Here is a 15,869-nt window from a genome sequence, read left to right as displayed (position 1 = left end):
AAATCTTATCCTTATTAAGACAAAGCAAAAACAAACAAACCCAAAACTACCTAGAATGTATATGTTGTTAAATCGCTTACATATGTTTATAGTTGCTACTTACAAAAGTGACACCAGAAAAATGTGTATTGGAAATATATGGGGAAGAACAGAATGGCTATAGCCTGAGATAACACCCCAAGTCCAAGTATGTCCTATGAAAAAGGACTCCTAACAGGTCAGCCTTCTGGTTTCCCAACAATAGTTGGAGCTGTCTGTCTCTTTCATTTTTCCCATATTGTCTTCTTTGTAATCTGGTTCAATTCTGCCTTCCTCCTCCTTACATGGGTTGGATCTTTTCAGTGACCTGGTCTTTGGTTTGAGGTTCATGTGTAGAAATGGGATCTAAAACTGCAACTGGTTCAGATTGTTTTTCACTGCCAAAGCATCTCTTCCTGTATCCATCATTACTGGGAGGATGAACTGTAACCTTGGAACTTGTGCATCCTTCCAATTCACAGGACCCTTCACCTGGCTCAGGTGTTAGGGGGACCAGGCTGTTGAATTCTGCCTCCAGAATTGTCTTGTTTGTGGCTGATTTTCTTACACTGGATACAGAACCCAACCCTGCCATGGATTTATACTCTGATGTGGCTAATATCACAGCAGGACTACTATGTTATCTGCTTCTGCCTTCATCTTTCTGCAATGCAAAATCCTTTCTAATTCAGTTTCACTGTTTTCAGGGTCAAGGAATTTTTAAGCTTCTTGAACTAGTGGACTGGTTACCTGTCCCCAGTATTCCTTTTAGTTCATTCACTGCACTTTCACAGCTTTTTGAGGATTCTGGCTTTGCCTTTGATCTGGTGGTCTGATAAACAAGTCTAAGATGAACTCTCTTTTCAATTCTATCCATCATCTCTTTGACCGCTTGCCTTGTGACTTCCTAGGTTGTTTCTGGTTGAGTTGCTTTATGTTTCTTAGTATCACTGCCCGTGGGCTGGGATTGTTCCTGGATCATAGACATGAGAGGTCAGATATGATTGGGAGATGGAGGCGAAACAGACGCAGGTGGAGGGAGACAAGTAGGCACCAAATTTCAGATGGGTTCACTGGCTTCTGGAGTTCATCCACAGAATGCTTTCATCTCCTGTCCTTCTCTTCAGAACCCTGGTATTTCAATTCCAGTTCCTTCTGGTCTTCTTCTAGAAGCTGCAGTTGCTGTTTGAGGTTGTACATCTCGTTGTGCAATGTGTCATTTCCTAGATGCTCCTCTAATTCTTTGACCTTTTGTTGATGCTGAATTCTCTCCTCTTCAAGCTGCTGAATGAGTTTTGCATTTTCATCTAGTGCTTTCACAAGCTGCCAGTCAGGGATGGAGCTCTGCAACAGTAGGCGGCTTTGTCTTTTCAGCTTGTTTTGCTCAATGAACATCTCTTGTGCAACTGACTCTGCTTTCTTCCAAAGGTCTTTCTCCAGCTCCAGGTTCCCCTGCATCTCCTCATACTCTTCCACCGCTAACAGGAACACCGGGTTGCATTTTTCTAATACTTTTCTCTGTGCAAGAACTTCTGAATTTCAAACAGCCTTCTCTTGATTAACTTTATTTATTTCATCCATTTCTCCTACAAGTTGGCTCTTGATATTTTCCAGCTCAGTAGCTAGCTTCTTTTCTTCGTGAACAGATACAATTTGATCTCATAGTGCTTTGATTTGCTTCTAACACTGGACAGAGACACACATCTTTGCCACACCTTCTGTGTTGGTGGCTGACTCCTCCTCATGGATACTTGTCTCCTCCGTTATTATATCTGGTCCCATTTTGGCCATGCATAACATTTTGATTCTTGCCCAGCATTGGTGGCTCACACCTGTAATCCTAGCTATTCAGGTGAGATCTGAGGATTGTGGTTCAAAGCCAGCCCTGGCAGGAAAGTATGTGACACTCTTATCTCCAATAAACCACCCAAAACCCAGAAGCGGCGCTGTGGCTCAAGTGGTAGAGTGCTCACCTTGAGCTGAAGAGCTGAGGGACAGCACCATGGCCCAGAGTTCAAACTCAATAACCAAAAAAAAAAAAAAAAAAAAAAAAAGCTGATACGTTTTAGTGTCTTATTTTACTTAGCTTTGTTGCCAAGGCTATTGTACTTTCTCGACAAGTCTTCTCCATTTCAAGATGGTTCTGCATAAAATTAACTTCCTCTATATCCATGTGAGAAATTTTCTGAAATTCTTCCAGATTTTTAACATCTTCATCTTGTTCTTGCCTAATTTTGCATATTTCTCCTTTGTTTTCTGGTTCTCCACTCTGAGCTCTTCATATTCACGTACTTCTTGTGCCTTCAGGCTGGTAATGAACTGCCACCGCTTCTCCTCTTCTGAGCTGTTCATTTTGGTGGGTGGAGCTGGGAATCAAAGGAAAGGAGGGAGCAAAAAAAATCTTTAAAGAGGGCCAACAAGCAGAAATGAAGAGGTAGAATGACATGTGGCCAAAGAAGTGGTGTCTACAGACCCAAAGATACTTTACAAAATGCCTTTTCTTCATTACAACACACAACCCACCTTTCTCAGTTACCTATCTGACCATCATTGGGGACAGGAGTCCCTCTGATAGTCAGCCATCCCCTTCTTCTCCTTCCCCTTGGCTATTTTCCCTGGCAGGTAGAAGGGCTCCATAAGACCATTGTTTTCCTCACTGAAGCATTGTGGCATCTACCTATCTGTGCTCTGGTGGGTCTCCAAAATGCCACAGACGCAACCTACGCTATCCACCCACTTATCCATGTCCTCCCCAGTCTCAGCCAACAGGTAGAAGGAGTGTTTGGCAGTTTTGATGACAACCACAAAGCCATATGGTGGCCTCATGGTGTGGAAGTTCGCCTTGGCATCTACCTGCTGGCAGAGGCTCAGGTTCATTCTCCACAGGGGCTTCTTGGAGCAATCATTCTTTTAGTATTCCACAACATCCAGGTCACCACTCATCTTGCTGCTCTGCAGGACAAATCAGTGTTTCCACCAGACCTAGATCCTAAAACACAAAAGGGGGAGAGTTGTTGTGAATTATTTCAGAGTTTTGCATATACTGATTAGAGGTATTGGGCCTGTAGGCTCCACAGATTTGGATTTTGCCATCATCGGTCATGGGACATGAATTTAGAATTCCCATAAGTGAACACATGAACATTTAGATGGAATCATGAGGCAGGAAAAGGAACTAGAATATACAAAGACAATTTCTATTTTTTTTCTCCTTTGGTTTTTTTTGTACCTTTGTCTTCTATGTAAGTTTATCTGACCTATGAAAGGAAAAGGGAATCACAGAAACAGTGGGACAGAGGATGAACAAATGATACTAGGCATTCTATTGGAAATGAAGTAGACAATTTGGGGAGTGAGAAGGGAGGGGTTAGAAGGAGAAAATGTGGCCTATACCCTAAATTCAGGGTATGCAGGGTAGGCAGGGATGCAGAGGAAGAGGAACCCTACTGCACTGTTGGTGGGAATGTAAACTAATACAACCACTCTGGAAAGCAGTGTGGAGGTTCCTCAGAAAACTAAACATAGACTTTCCCTAAGCCAGTCATACCACTTCTAGACATCTACCCTGAACAACAGGAACCAGGATATGACAAGGACACACACATCTCCTTGTTCATTGCTGCGCAGTTCACAATAGCCAAGATATGGAAACAACCCAGATGCCCCACCACAGATAAATGGGTACAAAAACTGTGGTATCTATATACACAGCACACCTGTAACACGGAATATTACAGAGCCATTATAAAAGACAAGGTAATGGCATTTGCAGGGAAATGGATGAAACTAGGACAAATCATGTAGAATGAGATAAGCCATGATTAGAGAGACAAACAGAACATGTTCTCCCTGCTATGAGGAAGTTAGATTCAAAATGAGATTAACAAAGTATACTGGACCCAAAAGACAAAGGACCTTTTCTTAACTTGTCACATACTTTCTAGACTCTATGTGGTTGATTCCATATATGGTGTTTACGCATGCACACCTGAGGGAAGCTAGGAGGGGAAGCACAGAACTAGATGAAAATGAACGAAGAAATACAGCAGAGGGGCCCATCAGTAGTACTGGATATTGATGAAAGTGAACTAAGCAACTCAAGAGCAGCGATGGGAGGGAAAGAATGAGGGAGAAATTGTAAGAAATAGTTTTATTATTAAAGTCTGTAGAGTTCGTAAGCTTTGTAGATCAAAACAATGACAATTAGCATTGTGAAGATTAAAATGTGTTGGTGACTTTAGCTAAGTACCACTATGCCACAATTCTAGGAAAGTAATGTAATTACTTAATCTCAATAAAAAATAATTAACAAAAACAAAAAATTATGACTTTTAAGTAACAGGGGAAAAAAGAAATGTACACATAACCTTACTTATATAACTGTAATCCCCCCTTCATCACCTTTACAATAAAGATTTAAAAAAAAACAGCCTATTTGCAAAAGAGAATGTTTCCATATACAATTGCAATAAAGTTTCTCCTCTTGAAAGCATTCCTGCAACAAGTGAATTCTTGAATATGACAAAAACAAATTTTTCAAAATTCTGGAATTCCAGTGGCTCATGTTCTGTCATCCTAGCTACTCAGGGGGCTGAGATCTGAGGATCCCAGTTCAAAGCCAGCCTAGACAGAAGTCTGTCGAGATTCTTGTCTGCAATGAACTGCCAGGAAAACAACAACAACAACAACAAACCAATGAAACAAACAAACAAAACACCCAGAAGTAGAGCTGTGGCTCAAGCATTCTAGGGCTAGCAGTATTGAGCAAAATCCCTGGCATATCACTGGGACCCTGAGTTGAAACCCCATACTGGCGCTTCTGCGTGTGCACCTGCTCCCCTCCCGCAATCCCCTCACCCATCCTCCTGCCCTGCGCAAGCCCTAAAGTGTCCACACTAGCCAGAAAAAATAATAATGCTACTTAACATCTTTACGTGGGATGTGGTCTGGGGTCCTGAGGGGCAAGCATGGGGAAGGACCCCAGTCCCCGCCCGTGTCCAGACGGCAGCATCGGGGTAACAGGGTGCCCATTGGGGCAGCATCGGGGTGACAGGGTCTAGGCCCTTGGGATCTGACACCTACAGTGCAAACCTCACTCTATGGTGTCTGCAGGGAGGCGCCCCTTCCCCTCCCTCGACCCCGGGCCATGGGAGGAGATGATGGCCATGGTGAGCCCAACACCCGGGTTCCCACTGCATCCCCACCACTGCCCTCCCACAGCCTGGGCATTCCACCTTTCCCTTCCCAAATTCACATAAAAAGGTCCACACTTGTCTTCCTGGCTCGCTTTCTTCAGCCAGTCAGAGTATACGACGTGCTCACTGTCTATGGTGAGAATAAAGACCTGAGCCACAGGCCAAGCTCCAGCAGTTGCGGCCCAGAACCTGTACTGTGCGACCCCCAGCCCAGGGCTTCCTCTTCCCCACCCTACCCAGGTGACCCCGCTCTCACGCCTAGATCTCTCAGCCCACATCAATTTCATTCTCTCTCCCTTGGCTTTTGCAGACAATCTACCATCTGAAACAAAACATTCTAGTCACCTCCTTATGTCTTTATCACCAATTAGCTGGATCATTCTTCTTGAAAAAGAGTTCCTAGTTATCTTTCCTGAATTCCTTTTTTGTTAAAAAAATGCCCGAGTGTCGTCCTTCTCCGTCTACTAGAGCCTTGCTGGGTGTAACATGTGTGGGTCCTACCTTCTTCTCCTGATACTTAGACAAATGTTTCTTCATTGTTTCTGCCAGGGATGGGTAGTGTGCAGAAATGCTCTCCCAAGTCTCAGTGAGAACCGTCCTGGCTTTAGCCACGCTGGGGAAGGAAGACCTGTCAGTATTGTTGGAGCTGTACAGCACCAGGAGCCTGTCTGTGGAGATGGCTTTTATGAGGTCTGCCTGGGCTCAGGAATGCACTTGCTTCCCTCACACTGGTCAGTGTGCATTCCCAGGGTTTCTGCTAAATGCTCCCATTCTCAAGCAAATAGATCGCAGGTCTCTTTGTATCCTTTGAATGGGTGGGAATACATCTGGAGAGGTGGAGACAAAGGCAAACAAAGTACTTTGCAACCGGTGACTTTGGCAAAGAGCAGTGTGGTACTGGATGAATCTTGGGGAGAAACTGCATTGAACAATCAGGATCCCAAGTCAGATGGGACTTGTGGGAGACAGCTGGGAATGAGGCAGTGGACATGACTGGTGAGTCACTGGAAGGACGCGACAATTGAGGAAGAATGTTTACATCCCGACCTGTGATCAAAGCTATCAATCTTACACTTTACATATTTTTAAAATTTCTTTTCTTAAACTTCATTTTATTTTTTCTAAGGGTGAGGTACAGAGGAGATACAGTTACCTAAGTAATGTAATGAATACATTTCTTGTCCAACATTGTACTCCCTCCCTCTGTTTTCCCACTTTCCTTCCCCACCTACTCCTCTTGCCCCCACCCCTAAGTTGTAAAGTTCATTTCCAACAGTGTCTTATGAGTATCCCTGTTGCATTTCTTCACAGTTTGTCCTTTGTGTCACCATTTTGTTATTCCCCTTCCCATCCTCAAATCAGATAAACATGTATATATATAATATATATATATGTATTCAAGACACAGGGTACCCAAATCAAAAACAGTGATGAGCGGGCATAAACCAAAAAGGCGGGGGGGGGGGGCAAGGTGAAAGAGGAGGAGAAAAGAAATAATTTCACATGGTGCAATTAAAATAAATGTTTTGTTTTTTTTTCTGTGATTATATTGGAGTTTTGTTAGGACCAGGTTGAATTAAACAAATTAAGTATTAATTAGACTAAGGAAGAAGGAAATTCAACTGGAATTAATTTCAGTGCCAGGACCTAAAATTAATAAGTGCAAACTTCAGGAAGGGGAACAAAACTGTGTCTTTACATTTGCCAAGAAATGCAAAGTGAGTAAAAATAAGGCCTCAATGTTCACCACTCAATGTCTGTTTTTATGTGATTATGCTTGCTCAGCATATATACTAAAACATGGAACTTGATCCTTTGCAGTTAGCTTTTATCCATTGATAAGGATAAGGCCCAACTTGAAAAGGTGGGATCTCCCTTTAGAAGAAAACCCAAAACTGGGAGCAAAAGGAAGATCAAGGTTGAGAACTTTGTCGTGATTGATTATTAAAATTGTAATCACTATTTATAATTACTAACTGCCAGCTTTGCTTCTGTAACTTGCTTCCTTACTGATTGTGAAATTACCACGGACCACCAGGGAGTTTCCTCTGTGGCTTTTGCCTTTATATCCCCTGAGCTATTTGAGTTTGCGGCTGGTTTTCACTGTCTGGATAGTGTAGGTCAGTTACCATGGCTAATAAGGTTCCTAGTCGTATTGACTGAGTGCTGGTGATGCCTTTCGCCAATCATGAGTTCAAATCTTACGGGCCCTGGGAAGTTGGGATACTTCAGTTTGAACTTCAGTTCTTATGCTCCCACTCAGCTGACTGTTTGTGATTGGCATTCTAACATGTGAAACACACTTCTTATCCTATATTTTCTGATTCATTGGAGCTGTGGTCTCTCGACTTTATGTAGGGACTGGCTTTCAGTCTCAGCCCTCAGATCTCAGCTTCCCTAGTATACCTAGGATTTAGATAGGAGCTACATAGCTTGCCTCAGTAAGTGATATTTCAAGATTTTATTTTTATGCCAAAGCTGCTGGCTCACACCTAAAATCTGAGCTACCTGGGAGACCACGAGGTGAAAATGGTGGTTGGAAGCACTGAAAAGTCTGTGAGATTCTTAGCACCAATGAATCACCAGAAGCTAGAAGTAGAGTCATAGGCTCCAGCAGGCCAGTGCTGGCCCTCAGCAAACAACTTCAGTGAACATGCTTTGGGCCTGAGTTCGAGCCCCAGGAATGGTAAGCACACATATAAGAGATGATTCTTGACTATCCTATACAATAGTATTTATTGAAGTGAAGTTCAGGAAAAAGAAACAGGCTTTCATTTTTCTCTTTGTGGTGGATTTGTGGTTTTGCCCCCCCTCCTTTGTTGTGGTTTTTGTGTGTGGGGGGGTTGTCTTGTTGATCTATTTGGGGAAAGATAAGGTAGGGCATATATATAGGGTAAAGGCAGGGAACATAAATGGGGTGCAAAGGGTGAGAAGAGGCAGCAGTGATCCTCATGAGATACTATGTTGAAAATGAACTCTGTAACTTGAGGATAGAGAATACAGGGCAAAACAGAGAGCAAGGAAAAGGTGATGCTGCCTGTTCTCCATCCAAAAGGAAATATACACATTACTTGACTTAGAAATTGTAACCCTTCTGTACATCAGGATAATAACAACAACAATAATAAAGGGTTCTTATGTGCCTGACTTTATATTTTGCTGAAACACTTTTTTATCTTTTTTGATATTTAATTATATATATTGCATATTTATATTTTAAATTATATTTATATTTCACTATATTTTATTATGTATTTATATTATATTCTACATTATTTTATTATATCATTATTTGTTTTAATGAAGCTATAAACTATAGGTTAGCAATAGGGAAGAGAGGAGAAGTTCCCAGGATGAAAGGGAACAAGGACAAGTGAAAGCTAGGCTGTGGGGCCACAGGGAATTTGGCTGACCGAGCTGAGCCATATCACAGCACCCAACCTAGTCACCACTCTGTGAGGGCAAGAAGACACTGCAAAATGGGGCCCGCTGGGACAGCTGCGCACAAGCACATAGGATCTCCAGTGGGGGAGGGTGGAGGCAGCCGCAGGTCCCAGTATGCCTCCGTGTCCAGGCCCTTTGAAAGACAGGCTAGCTGCTTAGGCTATGGAAACTGGAAACCACATTTGTGGACAGCATGTTGACTTAAGTGAATCCACTTTGGCCTTTTTGTCAAAACTTTATCTCTCTCTCTCTCTCTCTCTCTCTCTCTCTCTCTCTCTTTCTCTCTCTCTCTCTCTTTCTCTTTCTCTGTGGTTTGAATTCAAGATCTCCTACTTGCTCTGCTCACAGGCATTTACCCTTTTTCCATTCACCCAGCCCTTTTGTTATTTTTCTGTTAGGGTCTTATATTTTCCTAGGACCATAGTAGCTCTACTGTGCCTGGCTTGTTGTTTGAGGTGAGGTCTCATATTTTTCTCAAGTTTGTCTTCAACTTCAGTCCCCAAGGTCTGTATTCCTTCATTACTGGAATTACAAATGGGCACCATGTGTCTGTGTCCTGGGCATTCTAATAGAGTATTTTGGGTCTTTGTTGCCTATCATGAAGATGGTACTTCTCATCTTGGGCTATTCACCCCCATCTCTGTCAACAGACTGCTGTCCCTTCTAGTTTGTGGTCTTTTGCTTTTTCTCTTCTTCTGAAACTTCTGGCTCCACTCAGCAGATGCAGCTGGAAGCCTTCTGCAAGCCTGTCACATGGATCCATGGGTTTAAGAGCCTGGAGGCCAATGGAAGCCAGCTGACAGTTCTGGGCTTGGGCATGGGTCAGGGCCCCAGGTGTGGGCTGGGGGTGAGGTGGGTGTTCTGGAATACCATGAGAACAAGCCCTCTAAGAAGCCCCTACCCAGCATAGACCTGAGCCTCTATGAGGCTGTATATTCCGGTGTGCTCTTCCAGATCATCAAGGCAGCCAGATGGCTTCATGACCCATGAGTGCACTGTTTACCTGTCTCAGGGTCAGAGGAGGACATGAACCAGTGGTCGGAGAGCCTTTGACAGATTTCTGGCTTGGGGCAGGTGGAGCAGAGGACAGCTAGGTAAACACCGTGACTGTGGCAGGGAAAACAGAGAAGTTTTGGTGAAAGCAGTGAAGGAGCCAGGCCCCAGGAGCTCACACCTAGCTATGCAGGAGGCTGAGATCTGAGGGTGGAAGTTCAAAAGCAGCCCAGGCAGGAAATTCTGTGAGACTCTAATCTGTGATAAACTGCTCAAAATAGCTAGGAGTTGTGCAATAGTTGGAGCCCTTCCCTTGAGCAAAACAGGCTCAGGGACAGCTAAGGCCCAGAGTTGAAGCCCCAAGATGCGGAAAAAAAAAATGTAGGAAAGGAGAAGAAGGGGCTGGCCACATATTAGAGGCACTCCCACTCTATGATCAGATAGTAACCCAAGAAATATGGGCAGTGACACAAAGGATGTGGTAAATGTCTTTAAGGCATTAGCCATTTCCCTCCTGGCCCTCTGTCATTCTCCCTCCTCAGCTCTCCATTACCCATCCCAGAATGGTCTTGCTGTTTTTGTGTTTTCCCTTTCATTTCAGTGTTGTTGACCTATGGGCCCTTGAACATGTTCTCTCTCCCTCTTTTTTTTTTTTCTCTGCTTTCAGTGGGAACATTTTGTAGAAATAAAGTCTGTTTTCCTCCCGCCGCGTCCCCCCCCCCCCCCCCCCCGCGTCCTGGGACTTGAGTTCAGGGCCTGACTTAGGCACTGTTCTGAGCTTCTTTTGCTCAAGGCTAGCACTCTGCTCTACCACAGGGGCTCTTCTGACGTTGTTTTTTTTTTTTTTTGGTCCAGTTGTGAGCCTGAACTCTGGGCCTGGGTGCTGTCCCTCAGCTCTTCAGCTCAAGGCTAGCACTCTACCACTTGAGCCACAGCGCCACTTCTGGCTTTTTTCTTTTTGCTTATGTGGTGCTGAGGAATTGATCCCAGGGCCTCATGCGTGCAAGCAAGCGCTCTATCACTGAGCCACCTTCCCAGCCCCCATCTTCTGGCGTTTTTTATGTGGTACTAAGAATTGAACCCAGGGCTTCAGGCACATTCCCAGTCCTGTCTTCCTTGTTTGAGGGAATGTTTTTGTTTTTGTTTTGTTTTGTTTTTTGTTCATGCTTTTTTGTCTTTTTTGTCAGTTGTGTGGCTTGAACTCTGGGTGTGGGCACTGTCCCTGAGTTCTTCGGCTCAAGACTAGCACTCTACCACTTGAGCCACACTGACACTTCCGGTTTTCTGGTGGTTAATTGGAGATAAGAGTGTCAGGGACTTTCCTGCCAGGCCTGGCTTTGAACCACAATCCTCAGATCTCAGCCTCCTGAGTAGCTAGGATTACACGCATGAGCTACCAGCACCCCACTGAAGGAATGTTTCATAGGTGGTCTTTCTTGTGTTGTCCAAGCGTCCCCTGATGTCCTAGGCTCATCTGATCCTTCTTCCTCAGCTTCCCAAGTGCTGGGACTACACATATTTACTGCCAAACCCACTTTTAATTTTTTCTTCTTCAAATCTTCTTGCCACCTGTAGATATTTGCTTTCTTCTTTTCCCTTTTCATTCTTTATATTCTAGCAAAAAAGAAAATGCCTCAGATAGAATAAAAGAGCCTACCATGAGTGACCCTTTGGCTAAATATTGAGCTCAGCCTGAAGAGACCCTTTCCTGAAGGGATCATGGGAAGATGCTGAAAATAAGAGGAGTTTAGAGGAAACACAAAGATGTCCCAGTGCTTGTGGGGTTCTATGACAGCCATCTGGAGGGGAGGTGGAGGAGAGCAAGGCTGTCTCGGCCTTCTCTGGGGAAGGTGAGGATACAGCTGCGCACATGAAGTGGGAGCTGGTTCAGGGCTTTGTGGATGAGACATTCTGGGGAGGGAGGGAGAAGATGGTCCTCACAGCTCCAGGTACCGAGCCTGTCAGGCTCTGGATAAAGTCCTGGACAAAACCCAGAATGACCCTCTGTGGACAAGTCCTGGGAGAGTGGTGGGCAAAGCAGCCTCTCCAAACCAACACTGCCAGGGTTCCCCGTTCCTGTCTGGCAGCCAAGAGCAGGAACAGGAAGATGGAAGGAGAGAGAGAATGGTCCCACCCACTACCTCTGCCCTTAGTCTCTGCTCTTGTCAGACCATCTATCTCAGTAGAAGGATGCCTTTCTTCCTCTTCATTCACAGAGTCCTAGAGAAATGAGGCCCTGGCTGGTCCAGGCTCCTGGTCTCTGCCAGCAGAGCTGGGCAGCTGCAATTGGCATTTCTACCGAGAATGGTACCCTCCAGCCATGGCTACCCACCTAGGTCCCATCTGTTCCCCCACCAGTCCCTCGGTTGCAGCCCCCTACTCCTCCTCAGCCACAACTCATGAGCTCCTGTCCTGGCATCAACACTCCAGCAGTGTGACTGGGGGTGCAACGTAGGGGCTTGAGGTGCTCATTAGCGAGTGACAGCACACAGGGACTGTGGTTTATAAACCTCTGTTTTAAATGCTTGAAGGTAAAGGATGAAAGTAAGAAGCACATCCCAGGACAGGATTCTTCTCTCATTGCCAATGATAGCAGGCTTTCAGATGAACTTCCTCTTGCTGGGAACTGGGAAAAGGTGCCAAGTGTGGGGACACATGCCTGTGATCCCACATGGGCACTTGGCAGAGATCAGGAGGACTGGAGAACACTGCGAAGATTATGCACAACACACCATCTCAACCATAAAATGCCAGGACTGGTGGTGCACGTGCAACATCCTGGACAGGCAAGAAGTGTAAACAAGAGAACTGCTATCTTGGTCAGCCCAGTGGCTTCCAGCCTGGAGAGCCCTAAAATCACTATCCAAACAAAACCTTTCCTGCTTGGCTGATGCCAGATATTTTGTCACAGCTAACAGTGGGTAGCTAAGACACCAACTTTCTCTCCTTTCTGTTAGAAATACCAACTTCTTAGGGGACACCAGGACCAATGTCTTCATGAGGAGTACCAAGTCTGTGCAGAGCTCCATCCCGGACAATAGATGACTTGTCACCTTGGCCCGCATCCATGCCTTAGATTCCTGTGGCCACGCTGAACTATGCTGGTGTGCTGCAGAATCCCAAGAAAACACATCAAACCCTCAGGGGCCTGACCAACCCACTACAGCCACAAAGAGCCTTGGCACATAAGTTCAGGTCGTGCCCAAGTTCCAGGCAGGCAGATGTGCTCTCTGTCTGAACGCCAGATCAGATGATCTGGATGTTCTGGCCCACAGCATCCCCGGGATGTTCACCCAGGTCAAGGATCATGTGGCCATAGCAGTGCCCAATATGATGAGCCCATCCCAGCAGCCAGGTGAGAGGGATATTCCTCAATGAGACCACCTTCCACAGAAAGTGCTCCTTGGTAGTAAAGGCTGGTCATTCTCAGCCGCCGATGTCCCAGCCACCGCTGTCACCTCTGGAAGTGGCCATGGTGGATGACACCCAGTTGCACATGGGTCAGTGTCAATCCTAGCTGGAACCAGAGGGAGGAGGGGAATAGCAAGCATCCATGTGGTGTGCAAATCCTCATCATTCCTGGTCACGGGAGATTTAAGAAACCTTTATAGGTCGGGAATGCTCATGACACCTCTCATGTCTTCATGGTCACCTATACCCATGGCATGGCCCTCACCCAACTCACTACATCACTGATCTTTAGGGTGTCTTTTGGCATTGATGAGTTGGGGTCAGGTGGGGCTCGCTGACAGCACTACCAGATGTTGCTGAGCTGGGCTGGTGGGATGGGGCAGAAGTCAGCCTCATCCTGGAGGCCCAGAGTGGCATCTCTGAGGATTGCCAAGATGCATGACAGATGGGAAGGGCATGGCTACTATCCACATGGCTGGCACAGGTGTATGTTGGCTCTGCTCGTGCATCACAACTCTACCTCTGAGGTCCCCCTGTCCCATCCTGGAGTCAGAGAGCCACTGGACCCACCATTGCCATGTGAGGGGTTTGACCTTGACTCAGCCGTCCCATTGCAGTCTCGGCAGAACTCCGTGGAATGAGGGTATGTATGTCTCAGGAGGGCCTGGGTAAGGCAATCCCCGGGGATGAGGGCACACCCAGTTCAGAAGAGTGCACACGGCTGCACTCTTGTCCCTGACTTGTCCCTGAGGCACAAGGCTACACTGTGAGCCAGCCCATCTTTCTGAGGTTCTGAGTCTTCCAGGTGGCATCCTGGTCCCTGGTGTGGCCTAGGAGAGAAGGCTTTCTCTGGAGGCTGTCCCCTGGGAGCATGTGACATCCTCTGAGATTTCTTTAGTCATCTATATCAGCACCCCGAGACGGCAATGAGATGAGGCAGCCAAGGTAGAAGCAGTGCATCGTGTCTGGCAGGTGGGCCCAGAACAAGGAGGAAGCTGTGGGCAAACCACTCCCCATGTACCTCCATGGACTCAAGCCGCACCTTGTGGCCTGCACCTGAATCCAGGTGGAAAGTAAAAGCAGTTCCAGATCCCAGTCCATGCCCAGGAATCTCCTGTGGCCTTTACCCTAGATGGATCTGACCTGGCAAACTATCTGTGTGGCATCTGTACTTGAACTAGAGGTATGTCCAGCCTCTATGTGTCTTGGGCCACCCTTCCTAGTCAGGTGTTAAGAAATCCAAAGGTACTGCCTGTCTGGGTGTTTTCCACTCTGGGTTTGTCATAGACACTAGATCCAAATAGTCACAGAGGTTAGAATGACCATGAACTTCCATTCCTCCTGTGCACCCTCCCTTATTTCTTTTCTACTGCTCTCAAGCCCAGTCTGAACCAGTCAGAGTGGCCGACTCAGTCTTGGATTTTTATGTTTGTGTGCAAACCCTCTCATCCTCTTAGTCTGTTTAGGCAGTAACTCTCCATCCCTTTCCCTCTTCCTAGGCAAGGAGGACAGTTGCAAGCCATCCAGACGGCACCAATTCTGCTGACCATGACAGGCACAAGAGCATGGCTCCCTGCACCTGTCGGGCCTTGGAGGGAGCAGATGAGAATCTTTGTCACTGAGATCCACTTGGATGAACCCTCCCTCTGTGTTCCTGTCTGTGTGCAAATGCATGCCTATGCGACTGACTGTTCATATGTGTACAGGAACATCTGTCTGTACACATGTGTATGTTCCTGAGTATATCTTTGTCACCAGAAGTGTGCATATCAGATCACTTCTTGTCTCTGAGTGTGCCATAGTAATAGCTTATACCAGGCCTGAGGTTTCCTAGAATATGTGCATAAACACGTAGTGTGCATGTGCCTGGGCCATTTTCCCGGAGGGATCCAAAAATGACACAAGATGAATCATCCCCCTCACTCCTCCCCAGACACCCTTGCTCCCCTGTAGATATATGTGTTTCCATGTGCATATTCAGGAAATTTCCTTCTGTGTAGACTTTGCATCACTGTATGGCTAAGAGTCATTGTACATTGATACCATTTCCATGTTTGAACCTTCAATTCTTGGCCTACCTCAGGACAAATGTGAGCCAGCCCCAGCCCCAGATAAGCCTCCTACTATAAGGACAAATGAGCCAGTCTCAGCCCTGGATGTGAACCCCACTGTGATGACTGAGGATGGATGAGCCAGCCTTGACTACGGATGAGCCCTCCACTGTGAGGACAAAAGAGCCATCCCCAACCATGGATGAGCCCCCCCACTCTAAGGATCATGAAAGCACGCAGACTGGAGGAGCTGGTGAAGTGACCTGCTGAGAAGGGATCTTTTTTTTCTTCCCTCTTTCTTGCACTTCTACAGGATTTTGGGGACTCCCCAGCAGGGACTGGACCTGCTGTTTCCAAAGGTAAGAGCCCCCCTCCCGCACCTGAGCAGAGAAGACCACTGCCTCCTGGCTGGGTTGCATCTCCCTGGGCCCATTTATCCTTGTAGGGTGAAGCCAAATCTGAGTGGATGAGCCCTAAAGTGCTTGCCTCGGGCCTAGCTCTGCAGAATGGGCCACCCAGAGCTGTGGGCCTCCTGTGTGTGATCTCCCTTTCCACTCCAAGAAGCACTTCATCCTGGGGGGCTTCACTGATGTCAGGCCTGATGAATATCCCATTTCCAATTTGTAAGTGACCTTCTAGAACTGGCCTGATAGACAGGCAGATCAGGGACATTGTGTGTAGATGTGAGTGGCCTTGTGCCTCCTAAGAAGTCCGGGAAGCAGCAAGTGGGGTCGGCTCGGCTTGCCCATATGTGGAG

General features: G+C 46.3%; 1 pseudogene; it reads right to left on the bottom strand.

Moving 5' to 3' along the window:
• Nucleotides 1-210: 210 nt before the first annotated feature.
• On the bottom strand, nucleotides 211-2,370 carry LOC138823800 (shootin-1-like; annotated as a pseudogene).
• Nucleotides 2,371-15,869: the final 13,499 nt, after the last annotated feature.

The sequence above is a fragment of the Dipodomys merriami genome, unplaced genomic scaffold (assembly GCF_024711535.1).
Source record: "Dipodomys merriami isolate MVZ:Mamm:240054 unplaced genomic scaffold, mDipMer1.0.p SCAF_123, whole genome shotgun sequence".
Taxonomy (NCBI): Eukaryota; Metazoa; Chordata; class Mammalia; order Rodentia; family Heteromyidae; genus Dipodomys; species Dipodomys merriami.
This window is presented reverse-complemented; position numbering and strand designations above follow the sequence as displayed.